Here is a 12,838-nt window from a genome sequence, read left to right as displayed (position 1 = left end):
CAGCTCCACCTCAACTAGAAAACAAAAGCGATTTTTCTAAAAGTTTAGAAAATGGGAGTGAAAACGTCTCGAACTGTCCGAGCGCGGGAGGCAGAGGGGGATTAATGTATTGCAGTAATTTAAAAAAAAAAAGAATCTGTGCTCTGGCTGTTATGGAATCCAAGGAGCTGGAGCTGGTGATTAAATATTGATTCTGTGTAATTAGTTTTCATGTGAGCTATCCGCGTGGTGATGTTTTTAGGTATTGAGTAACAGCGTCGAAATGAACTTCGACACTGAAATTATTAGTTAGGATGTGACAGGCTGGGAGAGATTTGAACGAATTTGCATTGTGATCTCGGAGAGAGGAAGAGAACAGAATGAAATCTTTCCGAAGGAGACAGGAATGAATCATATTTTTCCCCTCATATATATTTAGTGCTTAAAGTTTAATAACGCGTAGAATGGCTTAAATATTCTTGAGGCTGAAGTCGAAGAAATATATTTCACGAAATAATATTTGTAGGTAAATATATTGTCAAGGCAATGCAAAAATAAACAGTCAGATTGGGTGTATGTGTACCACAAGTAAACTCCGATACCAATCGCACTGCACTACACTAAAGTGAGATTTTGTACATTTTTTAATCGCAAAGCAACCCCCCACCCCCCGAGTCTGAGAAGTTTAACTACAATCCCTACCTCTCGATCAAAGTTCTTAATTCCTCATTCATTCTAATTTGTGCTTTGCGGCAATTACCTGAAGTCCTCCTGTCTCTATTAATGTGCCTAGAACATGGTCAGGGATGTTGCTCATGAAATGTAATGCACATAAATATGTATATTTCTGTGTATCTTTAGCCGGGAAACAATTATAGAACATAATACATGCGTTCCTGAGTCCAGACGCCGTTTTCTCTACCTCCCTCCCTCTTCCCCCTCCACCCCAATCTCTCCCTCTCTCTCACACACACACACACACACACACAAAGCGCTTGTTCTTTGTGGATTGGACAAGGATGCTGAGGCTTGCACACGTGGACATTGCCATCTTGTGGCGTTGGTTGGAAAAATTCGGGGAAAGAGTGCGGATGTAGTTTGTTCAAACACTATTTTTCTATGGAAATTCGTGAAGGCAAATAAAAAGAGAGAAAAAAAACGCAGTTGAAAATAAGTTGATGTTTCATCATCTTTATTTCCACGAGTTGAAAGTGTCATTCTAGGAGTTCCTTGCACCTTTGCTTAATTCTTGGCGCGGACGTACACCTAGGGATTTTTTAAAGAGATATTACCCTCTTGCTGGGCAGGGAATATTAACAGCTCAACTACCTGACGGACTGATCTGTATGTGCCTGATTTAAAAAAACCTTTCCCCCTTCTGTCGGGCCCTCATGGATACATCACTATTTGGTTAACAAACTAGGCTGAATGGACGCAAAATAAACATTTTTGCAGGGATAGATCTTATTTATCGCAGAGTGCCGAGAAACTATAGGGAGGAGATTTGTGAGGCATTGACATTCATTATGGGACTATCACTGAACACGGGCCGAGGTCACAGAGACCAGTAGACTGTAAACAGGTTAACGTGGTGCCTAAATTCACAAAACCCCTGATAAAACAGCATTAACTATTACACAGTAAATACTTCCATTGCATGTAAAATCATGGAACCAGTTATTCAAAGTATATTTGAGGGTCACTTGTACAATTAGAACCCGGGTCGAAAGCAGCCAGCACATCATATCCTCCCCATTAGTCATAAACTCAAACTGTGTGTTGGGCGGGGTGGTGGCAGGGTAATTCGAGGTAATTCAAGTTATGTCAGAGCGGAATTTAGTACTGAACCTCTGTTGCTGCATTTAGAACCTCAATGGCAAATGGTCAGATTTGCAGATGATAGAAAAATAGCTGGGGCAATGGAATCAGCAGTCAGATCAGAGGCTTCAGAATGAGTTGGATAAGAAGTACATGGGAAGCTTAATGGAAGATTACATTTTAAAGTTACTGCCTTAAATGCAAAGTGCTAGACAGAGAAAGGAAAATGCATTATACCAGCTATGCAAATGTGTTGAACTAGCTAAGGACGAATCTGTTAGAAAGTTGGCAGATTTGCTACTCAATGCTAAACATGTCCAACCAGAGTAACATTCAGCAAAACCAATAGATTTTGAACTGTATCATCAATGCAATGGAATATAAATCAGAGCAGCCGATGATCAAAAGTTAAATGGCATCAAGTTCTGGATATCAAGAAATAGGAAAGACATTAAGTGCCAGAAGCACTGCCAAGGAAGCCACGAGACTGATTCCTAATATCAGCGAAAGATTGGAGAAACTTAGACTTTTCTATCTAGAAAGGAGGCATCTGGGAGTTGTTCAGTTTTGTTGAGGGTGTATAGAAAGTTAACCCAGAATATTACATTAAATTAAATGACAGGAGAACTCATATCATAGTTTCAAACTAGTAAGATATATATAATATGAAGGCAAAATACTGCTTATGTTGAAAATCTGAAATAAAAACAGAAAACGCTGGAAAAACTCAGCAGGTCTGGCAGCATCTGTGGAGAGAGAAACAGAGTTAACACTTCAAGTCCATATGGCTTCTTCAGGGCTAAAGAGATGGGATAGGAAAACTGTCATGTCAGGACTGGTATCATAAATTCTCCTTCACACAGCTTAATCAATGTGTAGAATAGGTGTCGGGATGGAATAGTGGAGGCAAACCTGGAATCAGTTAAACAACATTTAGGATGGGAAATATGGTGTCTTTGGATGGATAAATTACTTTCTTCACTTGTAATTATTTGGGAGATTTCAATTGCAAACTACTCTTACCTATACAGCATAGCATAGGCAATGTTTATTCATCATTGATGGAATGTCACACAGTGAAAAATGATGCATAGAATGGTTTATCTGCCATTCAAAAACAGCTCTTATCAGTGGCTAGGTGTGCGATTCTGTACCTTATTTCCCTGTGTAATGATTTCTCAAATTTACCAATGCTACAGATGTGACTAACATCTATTTCAGTCACAGACACAAAATGTTCCTCCATCCACAAAATAAAGGAGCTAATGGTTGTGGGTAGAGTTCCATATATGGTAGATGCTATTCTAATTCCTTGTCAATATAAGTCTAGAGGCTATTCAACAATGGGATGCACCATATTTGAGCCAACTTCTGTCCTTGCCAGCTGGAGTCATGGAATAGTAACCAGGGATTGGAACCCTGGCTACTTTTTTTTTCTCCCTCCCTAGCCAAAGATCATTGAGGGCAATCCTTTACTCTCCTGGCTGAGGTCAGCTAACTCAGGAGGGAGTGAGAATGAAACCTGGAGTTTTCTTGGCCTGTGAGACTCAGTAACTCATTGGATACACTCATTGAGTTATCAAGTGAGACATTTGACTGAAACTTTGCTATTTTCACTCTTCCTTACTTCCAGATGGCTAGAGAAAGTTACAGTCTCAACAGAAAGGTAAGTAACTCAGTGTGCTATTATTGAATTATAATATTAAGTTATGATTTTTAGATTCCCTGCAGTGAGTTATACTCCTGAATGCTCAGATCCCAGTAATAATGAATAAATTACAACCCACCCCCCACCACCACCCAGATCCCACTGTGTCATCTCCACAATGTGTCTGTATTTTAAAAGAAACAAAGTAAAACAACAGACAATGAATCCTTAAAACAGAGAGTTTGCAGTGGTGACATTGAATCACTACTGTCCTTGTGAGAGGGGACCACACACATCACTCACCCTGCCATCCTCGTGAATGCGTTGTCTCTCACATTTATCACAGAGAACTGGCAGCATTAACACCAACACCTTATATTGCTGCAGAATGCCTGGGAAGTCATAGACACTGAGTTTCATACAGTTTCACTGCTGCTCACTTCTTTCCCTGGAAAGAACAACTGGGAAAATAGCAATAAATTGAAGCCATCCAGAACAGTTCCTCAAAAATCATCAGGCAGTAAAACAAAATCCCAACAGCGCAAGGAATTCAAGACATGAGCCAGAGCTTTGTGTAAGTCTCATGTAGTGCCAGGTGTCTGACGTCATTCCGCCTCTCTTAAGCAGATGCCATTCATTGCTCCAGCCAGTCCACTTCCAGATTACTCATCAGCAAGCCCACTGGATTATGATTTTCATGGATAAATGAACAGAATCACAGCATTCAAATCAGCAAAATCACTGGTAAAAATTGCAAAATCTTATGTAATAAAAATGGAATTTGAATAACTAGGTCACTAAATCAATGGCCCTGCTCACCTGACCTCCAGAGTTAATCCTGGATTTTTTCTATTTGAAACAGAGTTTTTGTGGAGGTGCTAAACATAGGAATAGAAAAATATAGGGGCATAAGTATTGTGTTGGATTTCAATCCCCTGAGCTCTGAGGCTCAAATCCAAATTCATTAGCAAATTGCTGGGATTAATTCCACCCCCCACCCCCTCCTTTTTCCTCCCCTTGTTTTCCTGAAGTTGCTGATGGCTGCCTGGAATTTACTTTCATATTTTTCTTCTGGTCCTCACCCAAGTGAGCCTTGATAATGCATGTCAGCAGCCTGGCTGATCCTGAGCTCGGCATTATAGCCAAGACTGATCCTTTCCTCAACTTCAATCAGGTATGAATAGAAAACAATTAAGGAAAAGCTGGTTAGTCCCATCCTTAGCCCAGGTTCACTCAGGCCAAATGTAATGTAACTGCTGCCCTGGCTGATATCAGCTAACTTAACATAAACCAATAAATCCAGAATCAAAGAAACTATAGGCAATGGGTTCACTTATACAGAAAACACAAAACACTGCAGAAACTGGAAATCTGAAATAAAAACAGAAAATGCTGGAAATAGTCAGCAGGTCTAGCAGCATGTGCAGAGAGAGAAACAGAGTTAACTGTTCAGGTCTATGACCTTTCATCAGGTTCATTTGTAGATCGATGAACTGATGGAAAGCTTAAAGTGTAGTTCAATGGTGACCGGAAGCCCTGAGCTATGGGATAAAAGAGAGTTAAGGATGATCAAAATGACCTTGAGTATGAACCTCAATGAAAGAGAGAGAACCACATGAAGTAATATCCCAAACTGGGAAATGTCACCATATCAAAATCCTGCGCAGGGAACAAGTGCATGCATCATCCTACCCATCAAATGATTGACTCTTAAACTGAGGCTACGTACCAGCATGACATATCTTCGTTTTTAAACTCTGATTCAGGAGTCACCATTCTAATATTTATTCTGTTCCTGTGTGTGTTTCTAAAGAAGCTGCCCCAAGTTTGACTGCTATCCATGAAGCCGGAGCCACACCACATTCAGCATACTGACTCCGCCCATGGAAAGCACCACACAAGTACCTCCAGCCTGGGAAGTAGTCAGCTTGAGATGAGTATCACATAGGGCATGCCTGGCCAGTGGGAGGCGGTGACAGCGAAAGAGAAACTAAAACTTGGTAGCTGAAGCATGAGCTTCATCAGCTGCAGAGCCTTAGGATCTAGTTCACAGTACTTGGTTTGAAAGGAAAAATGTTATCTGAGCACAATATTTTCTGCAGGCATTAGAGAATTTGTCCAGAACCATACAAGATTTGAGGGCAACTGTAAAAGAGTTCATTGTGCAGTTGAGGATAACAGCTTATCAAGACTGTAGCCCACCATGGAACATTTGGCAATTCCAGGACCATCTGTAGTCAAGCTCCAAGTGACTGAAATCTTGAGCCCAGTTATGGTATCTCTCCTGAATGCTCAGAGTGCAATACTGACATTGCATTCCAGTCTCCAAAGGCTATCTTGTGTGATTTCAAGAAGCTGGGCAATTCAATGCAGAAAGAATTATTGCAGGGTTTCACTGCCTTCATTGCTGCCTTGAGGTCTGCTCGCAGAGGAGTGAGGAGCTGTCCAGAAATAGAAACCTGATTAGAATGGACACAGAATGGCTGTTGCATCTCAATCTTACCTCGTCAGGTGATCTGCAGTAGATGTGCCAGAAAGTGAAGAACAGACAGCCACCGTAGCACATGCAATCGAGTCAGTTGTGGGGTCTTCTAATTATCCAGCACAAGTAACTAGAGGGTCACCTCAATCACTTTGGGGAAAACCTAGAAGGACCACTGGGTAGATTCACCATATGTAGTCATCCAAATCTCTACAAAGAAAAAATGCCTCATGTGTTGGTCATTGTATCATACATATGCAGAAAACTACTGCTACATTGGGTGAATGGAGCACTTACTGCCTGAAAAAGTGATTCTGGTGGAATCTCTTCTGACCTTTAGTATAATAAAACATCCCAAGGCAACATTGTCATAGGAACGTCATGAAATAAAAATTGACACCAAACGACTTAAGGAGACATAAGGATAGATGCCCAAAACCTTGGTTAAAGAGTTTACGTTTTGAGACACATCTTAAAGGAGGAGAATGAGGTGGAGGGAAGTGGAGAGGTTTAGGGAGGGAATTCCAGAGTTTATGCATTAGCAGCTGCCATTGGTACAGCAATTAAAACTGCAGATTCACAAAAGGGCAGAATTGGGGGAGTGCAGATATCTAAGAGGGTTGTAGGGCTGGAGGACTTCACAGAAATAGGGATGAAGGGATTTGGAAACAAGGAAAATTTTAACATCATAGCATTGTCAGGCCATGAACTAACGTAGAATAGCAAGCGCAGGGCAATGGGGGATCTGGACTTAGAGTGAGTTAGGATACAGGCAGCAGAGTTTTGGTTGAGCTCGAGCTTATGTAGCATGGAAGATGCGAGGCTGGCAAAGAGAGCCCTGCAATATTCAAGCCTAGAAATAAGAAAGGAGTGGTTAAAGTTTTCAGCAGCAGATAACCTGAGGCAGGAGTGGAGTCGGGCAATGTTATGGAGCTGGAAGTAAGCATGTATACATCTTGCATTGTTTCACAGCTGAAACGAGGCTTTCTTCCTCCAACTTGCTTCATTCTGATGCTTCTTTGGATGACAAAGTTGCTGAGCATACAAAAGACTTTGATGATCTTAAAGACCCGAGCCAGATGGTATTGTAGCCTGTTCAGGCCTCAGAAACATATTTGATATTGCTCCTGATGCCCGCATTATATCTTCACTGAGCTACTGGTTGTAGCTATCTCAATAGTGTCAAGATATGGAGATGCAGATGGTGCCTCAATCACCTAGAAGCCAATCTTCTCATTTCAATAATCCTAGCACTATGCATTGCCTTAATATGAAGATACCATGATTGCTGCCTGAGCAGCACATAATTCTTCACATTATTCCACTAATTAAGCTTTGGAGAATCCAGCTATCCTGTGAAAATGACAGAAACCGCTCATGAAAGTGAAAAATTGCATTAGTCGTCTGCCTGGTACATCTGTGAGATGCAAACGGATTGGTATTGCTGATATTTGGAATGAGCCATCTCCATAGGAGTCCAGGGGTGTGCTGGTCATAACCATGATTGAGAGTGCCATCTCTGCGGTGGAGATTGGCTGAAAATCAGATTTTGAGACACCTTTATCACCATTTCACTAGTGAAACAGAGCCTGAAAGGCAAGCTTCTTTTGGCATTCAAAGTGGTTATATGTCTTAAGTTCAACTTGCAGGTTGAGTCGGTAGTTAGGAAGGCAAATGCAATGTTGGCATTTATTTCGAGAGGACTCGAATATAAAAGCAGGGATGTGCTGCTGAGGCTTTATAAGGCTCTGGTCAGACCACATTTAGAATATTGTGAGCAATTTTGGGCCCCGTATCTCAGGAAGGATGTGTTGACCCTTGAGAGGGTCCCGAGGGGGTTCACGAGTATGATCCCAGGAATGAAAGGCTCAATATATGAGGAATGTTTGAGGACTCTGGGTCTATACTCGATGGAGTTTAGAAGGATGAGGGGGGGTCTGACTGAAACTTACAGAATACTGAAAGGCCCGGATAGAGTGGACCTGGGGAAGATGTTTCCATTAGTAAGAGAGACTAGGACCCAAGGGCACAGCCTCAGAGTAAAGGGAAGATCTTTTAGAACAGAGATGAGGAGAAACTTGTTTAGCCAGAGAGTGGTGAATCTATTGAATTCATTGCCACAGAAGGCTGTGGAGGCCAGGTCATTGAGTGTATTTAAGACCGAGATAGATAGGTTCTTGATTGGTAAGGGGATCAAAGGTTACGGGGAGAAAACAGGAGAATGGGGTTGAGAAACTTATCAGCCATGATTGAATGGTGGAGCAGACTCGATGGGCCGAATGGCCTAATTTCTGCTCCTATATCTTATGGTCTTTGGTAGGAGCAGATGCAGGCAGTCCACTTCAGGTTCATTCTGATCTGACTATAGACTTCAGTCCTGCCACGTCCCATCATGAATGGTGGTGGACAATTAAACAACTCACTGGAGGGGAGGCTCCACATATATCCCCATCCTCAATAATGGGGGAGCCCAGCACATCAGTGCAAAAGATAAGGCTGAAGCATTTGCTACAATCTTCAGCCAGAAGTGCCAAGTGAATGATCCATCTCAGCCTCCTCCAGAGGTCCCCAGCATCACAGATGCCAGTTTTCAGCCAATTCAATTCACTCCATGTGAAAACAAGAAATGGCTGAAGGCACCGGATACTGTAAAGGCTATAGGCACTGCCAATATTCTGGCAATAATACTGAAGACTTGTGCCCGAATACATGCCATGCCCCTAGCCAAGCTGTTCCAGTACAGCTACAACACTGGAATCTAACCGGCAATGTAGAAAATTGCCGAGGTATGTCCTGTACACAAGAAGCAGGACAAATCTAACCCGGCCAATTACCGCCCCATCAGTCTACTCTCGATCATCAGTAACGTAATGAAGGGATCATCAACAATGCTATCAAGTGGCATTTGCTTAGTAATAACCTACTCACTAACGCTTAGTTTGGGTTCCGCCAGGACTACTCAGCTCCTGATCTCATTACAGCCTTGGTTCAAACATAGACAAATGAGCTGAACTCCTGAGATGAAGTGAGAGTGACTGCCCTTGACATCAAGGCAGCATTTGACAGAGGGTGGCATCAAGGAGCCCTTGCAAAACTGAAGTCAATGGGAATCAGGAGGAAAACTCTCCATTGGTTAGAGTCATACCTAGCACAAAGGAAGATGGTTGTGGTTGTTTGGAGGTCAGTCATCTCATTTCCAGGACATCATTGCATGAGTTCCTCAGGTAGTGCCCTAGGCCCAACCATCTTCAGCTGCTTCATCAATGACCTTCCTTCCATCATAAGGTCAGAAGAGGGAATGTTCACTGATGATTGCACAATGTTCAGCACCATTCGCAACTCCTCAGATACTGAAGCAGTCCATGTTCAAATGCAGCAAGACCTGGACAATATCCCAGCTTGGGCTGACAAGTGACAAGTAACATCCGTGCCACACAAGTGCCAGGCAACAGCCATCTCAAACAAGGGAGAATCTAACCATCGCCCTTTGATATTCAATAGCATTACCCTCACTGAATTCCCCACTATCAACATCCTGGGGATTACCATTGACCAGAAACTGAACTGGACTAGCTATATAAATACTATGGCTCCAAAAGCAGGTCCGAGGCTCTGAATCCTGCGGCAAGTAACTCACTTCCTGAATCCCAAAGCCTGTACATCACCTACAAGGCACCAGTCAGGAGTGTGATGAGATACTCTCCGCTTGCGTGGATGAGTGCAGCTCCCACAACACTCGAAGAAGCTCAACACCATCCAGGACAAAGCAGTCCACTTCATTGGCACCCCATCCACAAACATTCATTCCCTCCACCACCGATGCACAGTGGCAGCAGTGTGTACCATCTACAAGATGCACTGCAGAAACTCACCAAGGCTTCTTAAACAGCACCTTCCTAACCCACAGTTGCTACCATCCAAGAGGACAAGGGCAGCAGACACATGGGAACACCACCATGTGGAAGTTCCCCACCAAGCCACTCACCATCCCGACTTGGAAATATATCACTGTTCCTTCACTGTTTTTGGGTCAAAATCCTGGAACTCCCTCCCTAATAACATAGTAGGTGTACTTTAACCATGTGAACTGCAGTGGTTCAAGAAGGCAGCTCACCACCACTTTCTCAAGGGTAATTATGGATCGGCAATAAATGCTGGCCCAGCCAGCATTGCCTACATCCCATGATTGAATAAAAATGATTCATTCTCTTCCTCACCCTCCAAATGGCAGAAATTAGTGTAATGCCCAAGGAAATGTCCATTTTCAAAATTATTATTATTGAATCAAAAATGTGACATTCAAGAACTCTTGAAGCAAAGACCTTTCTCCTTTCTTGAACAGAGGGTTTTTGTAACTCTCCGATCTGTATATTTCTTATTTCCAAAGAATTATAGAAAATTGTTTCGTATCTGTACTATGTCATCTCCCCCAGTATTTTCAACATAATGTGAAAGGCTACAAGCAAGTAATTGCTGTACCTAGACTTACCCAATGCAACTACTTTATCAATCATGCTTTGTATCACCATCTTCTTTGTTTCCTTCTATTTAGTTTCTAGCAATGCCCACCTTGCGCAAATGTCCACCATCCAATTACTAGCATGCATCATTTTGATTTGACATCATGATGTATTTAAACTATTCTGATGCTAAATAATGTGTTTTCGCTGACAGTACTGTTCAGCATTGTGTAACCGACTGTCACATCAATGACTGACACACCAACATCTTTATCGGAGATCTGCTGGGTTTACGTTATGATAAAAGTGGTTTGAGGCCATTGTGAGATGAATGGTGGCAGTAAGCTCTGATATGGCTTTGAATGGATATTGTTTAGCATTAGGTACTTCTGCTTGTCACCTTATATTGCTATCAGCATGTTACTGTTAAAAAGTCAAGTAAGGTAGTAACAGTCAGCATGAATTCTAGCTCTCTACATTTTTTTTTTTTGTTTTCTACCATTTTGTTCCTTGTTTCATTCCCACTTTTCCTGAAAGTCATGACCCATACTGGATTGCAACTCTATGGGTTGAAGCCACCTCCAATCCTTTTGCCTAAGTGGCCATTCTCCATTTGTGAGCCTGGGCAACAAGTGTCAGCAGGATATCCATTATGAGATGCACCATATAACCTTGCCCTCATCTGAATTGAATTTCCATCAAGATTCACAGCATAATCAAAATCACAGTTCAGATTATTCCCCCCAAGACGTTCGTCCTGTGTTCGTGGCTAGTTGGTTGTTTTCGTAGCACCGAGTCTCATTGGGTCGGACATGTATGTCCATTTATGGGATTTTTATAGAATACCGCACTGAATTTCTACAATTAACCCCCAATTGCTCACTAGTTAAAGCATGGGAAGTCCACCAAGCTCCCCTGCCTCCTCATTTTTGAAGACGGAAACTATCATCGTACCAGTGCATTCAGGATAAAACCACTTAGATTTATTTACTGGTTAAATGAAAGCAAAAGATATTTTGCAAGATACTAAGCATCACCATATTTAAAAAAACATTGAATCTAGAATCAGATTTCAAGGGGTTAACATCAAAATTTCTGAAACGTTGGTTCTTACAGGATTTGTTAAGATTCAGATCTTTTGGACGAAACAGCTATGGGGTTAATCTCTTTGTATACTTTTAGGACAAGATGTACATAGGTAACTTGAATTCCAGTTTAGTCGTTCAAAATCTTGACCAGAGTTAGAGCCTGATCTCTGACTTGTGTCAATGGACATCCTTATGTTTCAGCCATTTGTTTTCAAGTAAACAAACAAGCTGGGAGTTTAACACATCTTAAATGTTGCGAGGTAAGGTATTAATGCCTGGATATTTGCCATCTTCAATATACAATGCCCCTGGATGGAATTTTGCCTCTATAATGGATTACTCTAATGGTTCAGTATTCAAAATGAATAGAGTTGTTCTACTCCATTGTCTGTCAATCTGCATATATTAACATTTCAAATAAACTGTTCCAGCTACCAGAACAACTTTGACTTAATTGGTTTCTCAATAAAGCCACTCGATGTATTTCCATAGACAAAGCATCATCTGTGGCCCTCCACATTGTATATGGGTGAAAAAGTACATCTTTCATTTTAATTCTTTTAAAAGGGGCATGAAGAGCTGACATAAAAAAATCTCTGCATGTCACAATCAGGAGCAAGAACTTTGAATGATATTTTCTCTTCCTTAGCCAAGGAACATTGAGGTCAATCGTAGCCGTTACTACTATCCCAGTGGAGATCCACTAGTTCAACACAGATAGTGAGTTGAACCTGGAACCCTCCTGGACTATATAGGTCAATTTCTCATTGTTTCAGAAACGGGGCCATCAAGGGACCTCTTCTTTCTCTGTTTTCTTATATTTAAAAATTAAACTATGCTGTTCTGATATATCAACTCCTAATAAAAAGCTAGCAGCCTCTTTATACATGGTAATGGATCCCATTAACTCTGCTCTGTCATTTATAATTAATGCTGTTTAAGTATCATGTGATCGCAGACCCAGCTCTGGACAAAATTGTTCTTTTAACGTGCATTGCAGACAGTTCTTGTGCATGAGAGGCGACCTCAGAGGATCAGGTTTCCACCTCATTTAAAATGCACGGCTGAGACCTTGGCTAACAACAAAACCTCCTTTGTTAACTTAAAAAAAAATCCCTGAAGATATGAACAAAGATCTGGAATTCAAAATGTTAAATGATTTAAATGTTATTTAATGAACATGCCTTAGGTATAGATGTTAAAACACCCATAATGAAGGAAACTATTTTGACAATTGCTATGCCTGTTGGTATCACAGTTTGGTTTATAAGGCTATGTGAAGCAGATGGTTTACTGTGCATTAGTTGCAACTTTGCATTTCATATCCTGTTTCCATCTTTGCAGTCCACTTGTGATTATGATT

The sequence above is a fragment of the Carcharodon carcharias genome, chromosome 13, assembly GCF_017639515.1.
Source record: "Carcharodon carcharias isolate sCarCar2 chromosome 13, sCarCar2.pri, whole genome shotgun sequence".
NCBI classification, from domain to species: Eukaryota; Metazoa; Chordata; class Chondrichthyes; order Lamniformes; family Lamnidae; genus Carcharodon; species Carcharodon carcharias.
This window is presented reverse-complemented; position numbering follows the sequence as displayed.